Source organism: Choloepus didactylus, chromosome 9 (genome assembly GCF_015220235.1).
Source record: "Choloepus didactylus isolate mChoDid1 chromosome 9, mChoDid1.pri, whole genome shotgun sequence".
NCBI classification, from domain to species: Eukaryota; Metazoa; Chordata; class Mammalia; order Pilosa; family Megalonychidae; genus Choloepus; species Choloepus didactylus.
The window spans coordinates 21,442,985-21,456,584 of NC_051315.1; the positions used below are offsets into that span (position 1 = coordinate 21,442,985).

A 13,600-nucleotide genomic window follows, 5' to 3' on the forward strand; every position below is an offset into this window, starting at 1 on the left:
GGAGGGAGGTAGGTGACATGGTGGAGCTGTGGCCTATGGCAGCCTTTGGGGTTTGCTCTATGGCTATTCCTTGAGTTGTGCTTTGAGGGTCTTCACCTTCTGTATGTACCCTGTATTGCATAATGGGAAGGGGACTGGGGCTGTGGACTGCAGCCCATGGCAATTTTGGGTGTTGCCTATATGATGGCTTGTTGAGCCGTGCATTGGGGTTGGTACCTTTCTATGTGCATTTTACAATGATGGAAATAGCTGACAAAAAACTTTTTTGCATCAAAAGATATCATCAAGAAAGTGAAAAGACCACCCTCAGAATTGGAGAACATATTTGCAATTCATATATCTGATAGGGACTTGGATGCAGAATATACAGGGAGGTAGGGTGGGGATTGGAGAGAATGGAGAGGGACTGCTAATGGGTATGAGGGTTCCTTTTTGGGGTGATGAAAATGTCCTAAAATTATATAGTGGTGATGGTTGCACAACACTATGGATATACTAAAAACCACTGAATTGTATGCTTTAAAAGGGGGAATTTTAGGGTTTATGACTTGTAGCTCAATAAATGTATTACTAAAAAAATTATATGAGAATGAATACATGACATATAGATCCATAATGCATACAGCAAACATCACATACAAAAATGCATATATTTATATATGTATGTAAATATACACACGTAAAACTTCATGTTAAGTACTCAAAATTTTTTGGCAGATTTTGTTACTATTGATGACAACTGATTAGTGCTGGAAATAGAATGGCTAATGGAAGGCACACAGGCTAGATTAGTAACAAATGCCTTCCCCCAAACCTGTTGGACTGACACCCTCTTTTTGTAAGAATCCTCTATATTCCACACAGGAGCTGTAAGTTGTGTCCATCTGTGGCTTGCCTTTTCTACATTCCCATTTTCCAAGTCTCCAAATGGTTCTGCCCTCCTGGGACTCTATCATCAAAATGCAGTTAAAATGTTGCTAAAGAGGTGCTCATTCTCCCCTCTTACAAATTATATTCTGACTTTCCTTTGACCTCATTACTCAGTATCTTTTTTTCTGATAGCTTATTTATGTAGAATGAATTTACCATTAAAATCTAATTCAAATTTTTCACATAAAGTCATGAGTTTGCTTTGGGAAATTGTTCTTTTGTTTTCCCTATAAGTATAGCAAAAAAGTTACATGTTATACACCTGAATTACAACAGTGAGTATCTCTGAGTGATGGGATTGTATACATTTTTTTACCCTCTTCTATAAACTTCATAGTATTTTCCAAATTTTCTATGAAGACATTAAAATTTTATATAAAGAGATAATACACTGCATATTTACATTTTATAAATTGTCCCCAAGATGGTTTATGAAGACAATTATCTCCCAAGTCAAGATGCCCCAAAGTTGTATCAGAACTTTTTCTAAATTAAACTTTGTGTGTGTGAGTCAGCTTCATATATATTTGCCTCTGTAGTAACACTTCCCATGGAATTAGGAAGGAATCCGCCTTGGCCAATTTCAGGTCAGAGCAGGACCTGAATTTTTGGTCCAGTTTAGTCCATTTTGCAGATTTAATATGGAGATTTACCCCATTGCTCACACATCTTTTGAACTTATCTTGGTAGCTTCTGGCAAAGAAAAGTGGCGTGAATTGCATCACCAAGCCATCACCCATACGTTTACAAGCTGGCAAAAAAATTTAGTTTAGATGGTAATTAAAGTCAGAAATGTGACTTAATTAAAGCATTGCCTTCCCCAAGCCTCGTGCTAACCAACAGCAGTGTGAACGCAGCCTTTTCCGGGGGTGCCTACTGGGCTCAATCTTTCCTTCCAACCTCTCAGAGTGAGCACGAGAAAGGACCGTGTGTGTGTGGGTGTGTATGGGTGTGTATGGGGCAGGGTTTAGGTGGGTGAGAAGATGAAGAAAGCAGATGTTTTTCTAAATGTGTAAGGACAAGGGTCAGGGATAGCAGATGTGCTATGAAGACATCAAGGAAACAGCGATTGAACTTGGTCAGGAGCATAGCAGATCCTCAGGCAGATGTCCCAGAAATCACAAACCAGCAATTTGAAGGACTTTGTGGGCCTTCAGATATATTTTAGTCATCCCACAAAATGCTTTTTTGTAAATCAATGGTAGTATTTAAAATTGGGAGGTTTTCCATAAAAATCAAATTTCCAGCTTCTTTTGAATAATTAGAAAGTTAAAACCCAGAGCTGATTCTTTTTTGGCAATAACTGCCAATGCTGAGTGACAGCTCTCTCCTTCAGACCTTTAGAGAGGATACGCTCACCTGCTCACACACATCCTAACCAATCCCTATCGCCTCTGCCACTAGGAGGTCCAGTGACATTTTCATTTATTATCATGCTGTTGCTTTTGTTCTTTACACTTTATGGCATGCGGCCATAATTTCTATCCCCTGCTTGGCCCTCCTGGGCATTTGAATTTGAAGCCTAACCACCTCCCTCCTACCTCCTGAGCCCCTTCCCCTGACCTAAGCTTTACCACAGACATTTCTTGACCTAGAATTCTCCTTTCCTTATGCTCACTAATCTGGGTTTAATCCTAGGACCAGCATAGAGGCATCATTGGCTTTGGGCGGAAGAAAGGAAAGATATGGTATAGAAAAAAACTGGATTTGTAGTCAATACACTAGGATTCAAGTCCCAATAATGAGTAGGACAAACTTGGATTATCAGAAAAATCTGGGTTCAGACTCAGCTCCTCAATTTTCTAGTTTGAGATCTTGAGCAATTTATTTATCCTCTTTGAAGCTCTTTCCTTATCTGTAAAATGCAAATATTTGTCCTGCCTGTCTCACAAGGTTGCTGTAGACACAAAAAGAGGTAATTTTTAAGAAGAGATATATAGTTCATAGGACCAAACCAGTTTAAAATAATTTTTTATTGCTTGAGTTGTTAAATTAATTTGGGTGGGTTAATGAAAAGTATACCTTACCAAATACTCTCCCTGAAAAAAGTGAATAGTGTAACATTGTGGTTCCAATTTGTTTTTACTGTTTACCCAAATCTGTGGGTTGTTTTCTAAGTGAACAGAAGTGTTTTAAGTGTGTATATGAACTATTTCCCTAACACACCAGAGCTTTCAACTAACTAAAAATCTTGTCTTCCACAGTTTCAACAATGTCTTATAGAAGTTTTCTATATGCAAGAAATTTTAATTGGATTATGACATCATATATCTAGTAGGGACATGTATTTTTTTAACTTTTATTAATAGATATAACTATGGCATTCTGACCTACAGCACCTAAAAAAGAGAGAGCATGGAGAAATTGGTCACAATACAAATAATTTCTCATTTTAATTTTCATTCTTTTAATTTCTAATGAGATTCAACATCTGTTCAAATGCTTCTTGACTGTTTATATTTCTTGCGTGGTGAACTGTATTTGATTTCCTTTAACCATTTTCTACTGGGATAGTAATCTTTCCTTGCTGATTTATAAGGGCTATTTCTAGCTCATGATTTATTTGACCACTCTCCTAATGATGGACGGTTATTTTCCATATCTCACTATCATAAATTATGCTATAATAAACATCTATATAAAGACACACAGAATAGAATACTCTTAACACATATTGCTAAAAGGCTTTCCATTAAAGGCACAGCAACAGACACTCCCATCAGCAAATTAGGAGACAGCACGTCTCTCTGCAGCCCATCTCACAGCTAGAGTATTACAACAGGATGTGGAGAAAGAAGTAAAAGAGCCTGGTGCATAGATCACAGAGGGAGGCACCTGTTAATTGCTTTCCCAAGTGGAGAGGCATGCAATCTTTATCTACTTCATAATTTGGCCAAACCCTAGCTCCTTCACAGTCTGTTGAAAATATGTGACTGCTGCCAACTGAGGATTAAAAACCTGATCAACACACTCAAACTCTCGCCTTCCCATATTCCACCAAGTCCAATTACCCATGTGCTAGGACTTTCCTCTCCAGAAACACTACATCCCTGTGGGTCCAATGACACCAGAATGCAGCCCAAATACTGGCCCATTTCCTGGTGATGATGTGCAAGAAATCACTTCTGAAACTAGGCTTGGATGACAGGAGACGTTAATAGCCCCGTATTTTGCCAATCAAATTACAGAAAGGTGATAGGTTGGCCCATTTCAACAGGTTTTGGGTAACAACGTAACATCATTGAAAACACACAAATTTTACACTCATTAAAAAAAGCAAAACAAATCAAAAAACCTTGCAACACCACACTCAAACCGATGATATTTCAACAACCAAAACTAGGTAGGTTCTCTCTCCTAAGTGGGAAAGGCAGAATCAGTGGCTCATAGGGCTGATGAGGAATGACTAATCAATGATTCTGAAGTACTTTCAAGGTATAAAATCTTATAGCAGCATTAAATAGCATTACTACCCAGGTAAGGCAATTAAGAAATAGTAGCCTGTTTTTCTTCTCTCAAAGATAGGTTAATACACAAAAACAATTCTAACAGCCAAAGCTATAGTCAGCAGCATTTCAATTACACTTATTTTTTTCATTAGTATTTAGATGATTTTGATTATTCTTTCCAACTCCTCCTGGTTACTGATGTATTAGAATCACCATTTTCTGATCACAGCATCAAGCTTGCAACGTGATTAAGATGCTAATATACAACACACAAGTTTCCTGACAGTGGTGTTATGTTTGTCATTTGGTTTACAATGGATATTTCAGAATCTGATTATTAACTGTACTGCTCTGTTTTTTCTTTGCAAATGTTTCCTACGTTTTATTTGCCCCTTAAGAAACTGGACTCCCTTCCTCCTGTGGTATCAAAACTCTGATCAAACTTCTGAGTTATTTTACGAACTCAAATCTCTTTCCTTTGATCCAAGCACGTACTTCAAATGCTAGCTGGTCACCTCCACCTGATGTCTCACAGACATGTCAGCCTCATTCTCTCCCCTCTCCTTCTCTCCTTCCCACTATGCAAATGTTGGTATGTTTGATTGTGTTCCACAGGTCTCTGAGCTTCTGTTCATGTTTCTTTATTCATTTTCTTTCTGTCCTTCAGACTGGATAACTTCCATTTACCTCTCTTCAAGTTCACGGATTCTTTTCTCAAAAAGCTGAAGAGCCACTCTAGCTAATTTTTCATTTCAGTTATTGTACTTTGAAACTCCAAAATTTCCTTTCAGTTTTATAATTTTAAATTTTTATATTTATTTTATCATTTCTATCTCCTTTCTGATATTCTCTATTTGGTGAGACATCATTCTCATACTTAACCTATAGATCACCAGGCATGGTTTCCTTTAATTCCTTGAACATACTTATAATCATTGATTTTTACCTTTGTCTAATAAGTCTGACATCTGGGCTTCCTTAGGGAAAGTTTCTATTGACCGCTTTTTTCCCTGTGTATGGGCCACATTCTTCTGTCTCTTCACATGGCTCAGTATTTCTTATTGAAAACCAGAGATTTTAAGTAATAAAATGAGGTAACTCTAGAAATCAGACCCCCCTACACACCCGCCCCCACTCTAGGGTTTGTTGGTGATGCTGTTTGTCATGGTTATTCCTACGGGTTTTTCTGGTGACTTTCTTGAAATAGTTTTGTAAAGTCTATGTTCCTTGTCATGGGTGGCTGATGAAATCTCTGCGTGGTTATCTTAGTGGTCAGTTAGTAATTGAGCAGATATTTCCCTAAATTCCTTGATTCAAAAAGTCTCCCAGCCTTTATTGTAGAGATTTACGTATGTCTGTAGGGACACAATTTCAACCTCTCTGGCAGCAGTTTACAACTCTTCTTTAGCCTTCATCTCCCACTTGCACGGAATCTCAAGGTCATCCACAGGTGATTATTTAGGGCCTTTTCAGGTCTTTCCTGGGCATGCACATAGCCCTTGTGGCTTTCTAAATTCCCAGGAATACAGTGGAGTTTTTCAAAGCCCCCCTTAGACATCTTCCCCAGATTTTCCTTTTTTTTTTTTTTTTTGGTCAGCCTCCGTTTGGCACAATTGTTATTCCTACCTCAAAAAGCTGTGATGTTAAATAATTACTGATTGTTTATTATTTTCAACAAGTGTGTAGGGGGGTGGGATGGGGAAAGCTGTTTGCCTTGAGTGAGGTCTGAGTCGGGTCAAGCAAAGACAAGCCCTGGGGGGGTTTTCCAAGCAGGTCAAATGGACAGTTCCCTGAGAACGGGGCTTTTGAGGGAGCTCCGAATCTGTTCTGCCTCCTCAGTGGCTTGCAGTCTGCTGCTTTTCACAGCTGCCATAATTGTGAGGCTACCACAGAGCCGGGAAGAGGAGAACGTGAATGGGGCAAGTTAGAATGCTGCAGTGCTCATCACTCCTACAGAGATACAGCTGGTGTTTCTTCACTGCCCCTTAGATTATTGCAAATCTTTGGTTAATTTCCAGAATTCTGAAGAACTTGAATTAGACGTGTTTGTCAGTGTTCTCCCTGTGTTTATGGAGGAGTGGGTTTCGGAGGTCCTTATTCCGACATTCTAGAAGCGCTTCTTTCTCCCCTTCGCATTTTACAGGCACTGGGGAAAGGACATTAAGTGGTTTTTTCTTATCATATACGTGGTTGTGAAGTAATATTTCTTAGGTATCCTGCCCTCCGCCAAGGCCCCTTTCCTCAGAGACGTTTTATTGTCCTTTAACATTTTAAATGTAAAAATAATTTTCAACGTATTTTCTGATAGCAAACAACAAAGTTGCAATTATTATCAAACATTACTGTGTTTAATGGTTTTAATAATGTGAGGTAGAATTTCAACTCAACAGAGACTAAAGACTTGAAATTTGTAATCAAATATATGGCATGAGAGTAGAGAAATGTCCAATAACAACAGAAACATTCTGTCTTCTGGTGGTTTGTCCTAAGAGCAACTTCCTTAATGGCTACTGATGTATTTCTCTGCTAAATGTCTACACCCTCAGTTACAGCCCACGGGTTCTTTGTGGATATTCATCAGTGTACCGCTATTTCAGTCCTGATGACCAGACTGCATCTTGCTAAGGCAAAAAGTAGATTAATGCAGTAAATCAATCAGCCTCAAGGATGGAACAGAACATGAAAGAGGTATGTAAATGGACAAAAGGGCAGAAAGATAAGTTTTTTTGTGGTAGTACCAGTGGAGATTAAGAATTCAAATTCAGTTTTTATAAGGCCATGGATTTAAACCTGGCTCCACCACTCACCAGCTCTGTAACCCTGGGAAGCCACTTTATCACCCTATGCCTCTGCTTATTCTTGTGTAAATGGAAATAATAATGCCAACTTCATTGGGAGTTTGAGCAGATTAAATGAGATAATGCATGGACAGCACTTAGTATAGTGAGTGGCTCATTATAAGCCCTCAGGAAATGATGGCAGTAGGTGGTAACTAGACTACCCAGTTCTGAGCACACTGGCTAACTGCAGCTTCAATTCTGAAAAACAAGGTTTTTTCCAAAGATTAGAGGATCCCTTACAAGTGGTCTTCCATCTCTCACCACAGATACCTTTTATAGGCTGACACATATACATGAATCTCCCTCATGCGTGTTACATACTACCCTGCTACGAATCACAGACTTCCAGGGACCATATCATTTATTCACTCATTTATTCATCCACCCATTCATGCATTCATATAATCAATACTTATTAGGCATATTACACATGGCAGGCACTACTCTTAGCACTGCATGTAGAGTGATGAACAAGCAGCCAAGGGCTCTGTCCTCATAGAGATTCTCTTCTAGTATGGGATGGAGGCAGATTCTGGTAATGCCATTTCACCCTTAGAGACTGAAAAATCTAAGATGGTATTTCCCCAACTCCCTCAAAGCTCAAGTTCTGCCATGATTCAGATTTCACCCAGAGAATTTCAAAGTCAGAGTGAAGATCATGTCGTGGATGTGAGGATTCTGCTGTTTTTGCCAGTTTGGGGTATTTTGAATCTCTGTAGAAAAGGTGCTAGTATTCAATTCCCAGCTTCATATGTTTCAAGATACAGAGAAGCTCATTTTGGTGGAGGAAGTGATGGCAGAGGCAGTGTGATACTGGAATCAGCAGTAGTGAAGGCAGTTTTCTGATTCCATTTGCTATAGTGGCAGAGATGCAGTTGTCAATTCTGCTTTGTTGTTCTGAGTATTATTCCAGGAATATCTGTGTAGGGTCTACTCCTCTCCTCTTTCCTTCCATGAGATATTATATGCCATCTAAAACCACTGTAAAATCTCTTTCTTCTTAAACCAGTTGAAGTGGATTACATTGTCTGTTACTGAATTCTGACAAAACAGGAAACAAATCATAAGAAGGTAAATTAAATAAGCGTTAATTGTAATAAGTGCTGTAAAGAACAAGAGGTGTGGGATGAGGGAAGGATTTTTCAGATGGAGTGGTCAAAAAGTCTCCTCCACAAAATGAATTTAAATGAGTCCTGAAGGAAGGAAGAGCTAACTAAGTAAAGAGTTGGGGAAAGAAATTTCCAGGCAGAAGAAAAATCAGCAGCCAAGGTCTGAAGGTGGAAAGGAGTCTATTGTATTCAAGCCTTGGCAAGGAGAGCAGTATGATGTGCAAAATAGGAACAAATGGCACAAGATGAGGCTGGAAAACCAAGTGGGGGGTTATCTACCTAACGTGTGGCCCACAGACTAGTGCCAGTCTTCAAACTCTGCTGCTGATCCATATGAGGTAAGTATAGAAATTAAGAATAGGTGTTCGGAAATTTTCATAGCAATTTGACATTGTCATAACATTCAAGCAACATTTTAATCATGTTTTATAAAAGCACCAGTCCATAATGGATTGGAAATTCTAAAAATAAATACATAACTGGTCCTTCACCACAGATAGACTGAGAAGCATTGTTCCATATGCCTAACTTCTCAAACATTTTTCTGGCTTGAGAGTAAATATTTTACACTTTGTGGGTTCTGCAGGGTCTCTGTCACAATTATTCAACACTCCTGTGACAGCACAAAAACAGCCATAGACAATATGCCAACAAATCAGCATGGTTGTGTTCCAATAAAACTTTATTTACAAATACAGGGAATGGGTAGAATTTAGCCCCATGAGCCATAGTTTGCTGACTGTTAAACTAGGCCACAGGAAGGATGCTAGGCTTGACTCTAATAATGAAACCACCTATTTAATTGACACCCATCCCTCACCCTCCATCCTGCCTCTTTTATTATCTGCACATACTTGTAAAGTCATTGCATCACTGACTCTGAATCAGAAAAGGACTTGGGGGCTCTCCTCAACCCCAGTTCAGTACTCCCTTCATAGTCATCCTGACATTTGAAGTCCCTGTTCACAGAATTTGTGTCCAAAGACTCAATTTTGTCTCCCCAATTACTGATGGCCGGTGCTGGCCTGATAACCAATCCTGAGAGATCTCAGCCTTATATTCTCCAAGACCTGATCAAACATAGTTCACATAATCGTCCATGTCATTAAATCTCCACCAAAGTATACCAGCTCTCTGATGTATACCACCCCACCTTCCTTCTGTAAAAGATGACAGTTTTGTCTAAGTGGTTTTCTGTGGTCCCAGCCCATCTCTGGTTCTTCTGGTATGCCTGAAATGGCTGTATGGGATGAGTGGCACCACCTTGTATGCAGCTCTGTTCTTCTCTGGGCTCAGACAGCACCACAGGCAGGAAAGCTTTATGTGTTCACACATCTCCATTCACATAGCACCCATTTCATAAACACAACCCAACTGCCATACAGTAGAACACCTTATTCATTCTCACACCCACACAGAGCACAGACCTCTGTGTGTGTGTGAGGAGATGGGCTCCCACCAGCAGGTCTCACACCCAGAGGGGACAGAGCTGAGGGAGTTCTTACCGAAATTTCTTCTATTTAAGATTTCTTTCATTGACTTGCTACATGGGGAAACTTTGCTATTGCAAGTTTCCTTAAAAAAAAAAAAAAAGAAAGAAAGAAAGAAAGAAAGAAAGGAAGGAAGAAAAAAAGAAAAAGCCCTTCTGGGCCAACCAGCATTTATCTTGGCAGCAGGTAGCTTGGAGCACGTTGGAAAGTCTCAACTTGGCACAGCCTTAGAGCTACTGGCACACTAAAGAGTAATAAAGCGCATTTAACTGAGCTCAGACGCTGCAACGTGATCCTGCACCGTGAAATGTGCAAGATTCTTTGTTTCCAATGAACAAAATTGAAGCCAAAAAGGGTCTACCGTGACAAGCTAAAATAGGAAACAATCCGGAACTTTGTACAACTTTAGTCCATCAATTGATAGGTAGAAATCAATTTCCCTGCTCAGTCACACTTTTACTTGGCATTCTGAGGAACTAAAGATAGGCATTCGAATATGACCCACAGAGCTGGGGACTTATTGAACTTGCAGCACCACAGAGATTTGCTACTGCAGCTGCCTCCTTTAAAGTATAAGAAAAGGGAATTTGGAACAAATTCCCAACTTAGCAGCTTCTCCAATGAAAGGCAGGAGGAGGCAAGGCACTTCCGAATGGTTCAAAAATGTGCTTTTATAAACCAAAATACTTGTGTTTAACTAAATATTAACCCAGGATGTAGGGGTGGGGGGACACAACACACTGTTCATATTCATAGGTGTAGAACTGCCAACAGAGCAAACTCGACAACATTTAAAATGGAAATACGATTTTAAAAAGCAGGTACTTCATCTTTATTCAGGAATCTATTCACTGTAAATCTTCAGACACCTGGGCACACAGTAGCAAGGACTGGACAAATCAGCAGAGAGGCAAATATTGGAAAATCCACCATCCCAAGCTCTGGGAAACCTCCCACAGTCTCCACGTGCTTGACAATGCTGCATCTATTTACACAGTGCGATCCCATCACACCCGCCCTCCAGAAAAATCACAGGCAAACCCCGCGCTCTGCAAATCAGAGCTCTAGACCCGAGTGCATAGCACATCAGACGCTGTTTTCTCCACACAGACACAAACATCAAAGAGGAAGAAGAAAAAAAAAAGGAAAGGAAAGAAAGAAAAATTCTGTCCTTACCGAAAAGGCATAGCAGACAGGGACGTTGAGTGTTTCCCTTTAGCCCACTCGGGGTTTTCTCTTTCATTCAGTCAATGTTCTAACATTATTGAGGAGAGTTCCTGGGGTTTTCAGATCTTCCTTCGAGTTTTAATCACTGGCTTCCCCACTCCGGGTTTAACAAACACTGCTGTGTTCTGTCAATATTTGTATGCAGCATCACAGTGGGCAAGCCGCCAGCTCACAGGGTTTCCAGAGGCTGAGGGGAGAAAACTGACACCCTAACAAACATGCTCCCCCTCTTTTGTGTCTTTTAAGGTGGTGCTCAGAGTGTCATCTTTGATTCTGACAGGAGCTAAAGATAGCCTCTTTTTATGACTTTCTCCACTTCCCCCAAGTGCCTTGCCGGGCTGCCCGTGCTGGGTTCTACGAAGTTTGTTTTTGTCTCACTGCCCCGAAGTTCTCTGCACCCTCGCAGGGCTTGCCGCTCCACCAGCTGCACTTTAAATGTATTTTAATTGGCTGGAATGTCGAAAGAATCCATTTGGCAGTCGTTTACATGTGAAGCACGCCCAGGGCAGCTGAAAGAGGCCCCAGAAGCGGCTGATTACTTCATCAAAAGCTGCAGTTTGAATACCACTGACTCCTACATAACTACGGTGAACTCAATTCTACAGGCAAAGAGGAGTAATTAATAATTTGCTGAGAAAATTCTTCATTCATCTAAAAGGTGAAAAAGCAAAGGGGAAAAAAAAATCCCTGCAGACACAACCGTTCTTCTGAAAGGCTTGATTTATAGCCCCCAGTTTGACTCTTCACAAACACTGACTTTGTATAGCATCACAGGAGGGGGTATGATGCATAATTCGATTTGCCTGAAAAGTTAATTTAAGTAATTTTCCTTTTGAACGATCCCCTGAGAGACATTGTTCTATTACCTCTTTATACATTAGCCATATGCTACAATAACTATTGCCAATACTCGTGGCATTTCCTCATTCCCCATATTTTTCTTGGTTGAAATAATTCGTTTGTGACCTCCACAAGATCCAGCCACAGATAAATTCACCCTGAGTCAAAGTGGATAATCATCACCCCACAGAACTTGCAAGCCAAGCTGAAGTTTAAAGCACACTGAGAGAAAAATAAAAGTCAGTTCAAACAGATTCGAACACTGAGAAGGAAGAGGGCTATATATGCATGTTATATAACCATGTATGTCTCAAAAAATGATAAAGCAAGATATAAGAAATAAAAAGTAACAAGTGATTTTTAAGCAGTTCTTTACCAGTGTTTTGCTGAGAAGCTTTCCAGTGGCATATGTCAGCTCGATTTATAGATTCAGAATCCTTTGGAAGTACAGTTTGTAGAAGCATCCCAGGTAAGCCTGATGCTCAGCCCTGGTGAAGTACCCCTGGTTTAGAGGCAGGATATCCAGGAGGACCCTGGCGCTCTAAGCAGGCCTCTCTATAGAAAATACCAGCCAAAGAACATGATCAAATTTGTTCTGATGCTTTTCCTGCACTTCTGTAAAATTGTCTGTGGTTCAGAACAAGATGATACAAGAGAAATCACAGAGTATGCAAGTTCCTTGGGTGGATTTGATGAAGAGCTCAGAGCCTAAAACCAGCACGCTCAGTAAATGGGCTTTTTAAGCAGGAAAACAGAGGGGCAGATGAGTGAAAGGATCAGGGCCAGGTTCATGGGCTTACAATCTGTTCAGGTACACAGAGCCCCGCACTAAGAAGCACCCTGCACTTAGATTATTGCCGCACCATCACCACCTTGAAGTTCTTAATTTTTGAACAAGGGGCTCTACATTTTCATTTAGCACTGGGTTACAAACTAGCTGGTCTTCAGAGAGCTAGAACAAGTCCATCTGATTCAACACATGGTTAACACTGAAAAGCACTGGGGAGACTTTAGTGAGGGTGTGGATGACAGATGCTTTCGCTGTCTTGGCCAACATTCTGCCTTAGGTTTGGAGCTGCTGAGAGACTTGAGGAGGGTATTTAGGAAGAAGAATCTCTCCAGAAAACTCAGGGGGCAAGAGTGATCTGCTGTGTTGTGTCTGATCTGTCCAGAGGGAATGGATCACTGTTTTGTGACTACATTTCATCTTCCTGGCTCAGAGAGATTTTTTGTTTCCCATACAGCACCCCCACTGCATAGTTTTGTGGTCAGAAAGCTCCATGTGTAACCAATGACTATTTTTAACTGATCCTAGACCATGATTCATGGTTTGACAAAGTTAAATTCAGTGCTGCAACCTCAAAGGCACTGTTGACCCACTACCGTGAGATCCAATAATTCACAAGTTATTGGAATACTACAAAATGAGTGCCCTTGAGTCACCTTCTGCTCCCAAAAGTATTCTCCAAGACCCGCCCTTACACCCAGATTTTAGTCTGCCTTGGCCTTAGTAGAAACTGTACAAAAAAGAAATGTCCTCCTGGATGAGAAGGTAACTCTCTCAGATAGCAACTACTTCAGGTTGCTGGGGTCTTGTGTCTATTAGGTAGCAAGTGCAAACAGGCTCTGACCCTGGTACTTAAAAAATAAAACAGACTGGGATTCTAGAACTAGAAAAGAATTTAGAGATCGGCCACTCCAAATCATTATTGTTT

General features: G+C 40.3%; 1 protein-coding gene across 6 annotated transcripts in view; it reads right to left on the reverse strand.

The window, feature by feature from the left end:
• Positions 1-13,600, reverse strand: part of NCKAP5 (NCK associated protein 5) — a 1,340,286-nt gene that overhangs the window by 987,924 nt on the left and 338,762 nt on the right. For 2 of the 6 annotated variants that reach the window (XR_005218940.1, XR_005218939.1), the window contains exon 1: positions 10,995-11,506. The exons of 2 other annotated variants lie outside the window; for them this stretch is intronic. The gene's annotated coding sequence lies outside the window, so the exon portion shown is untranslated. Of the gene's footprint in view, positions 1-10,994; positions 11,507-13,600 lie in introns of those variants that run through there. 2 more of the 6 variants (XM_037850406.1, XM_037850399.1) reach the window with 2 other exon arrangements.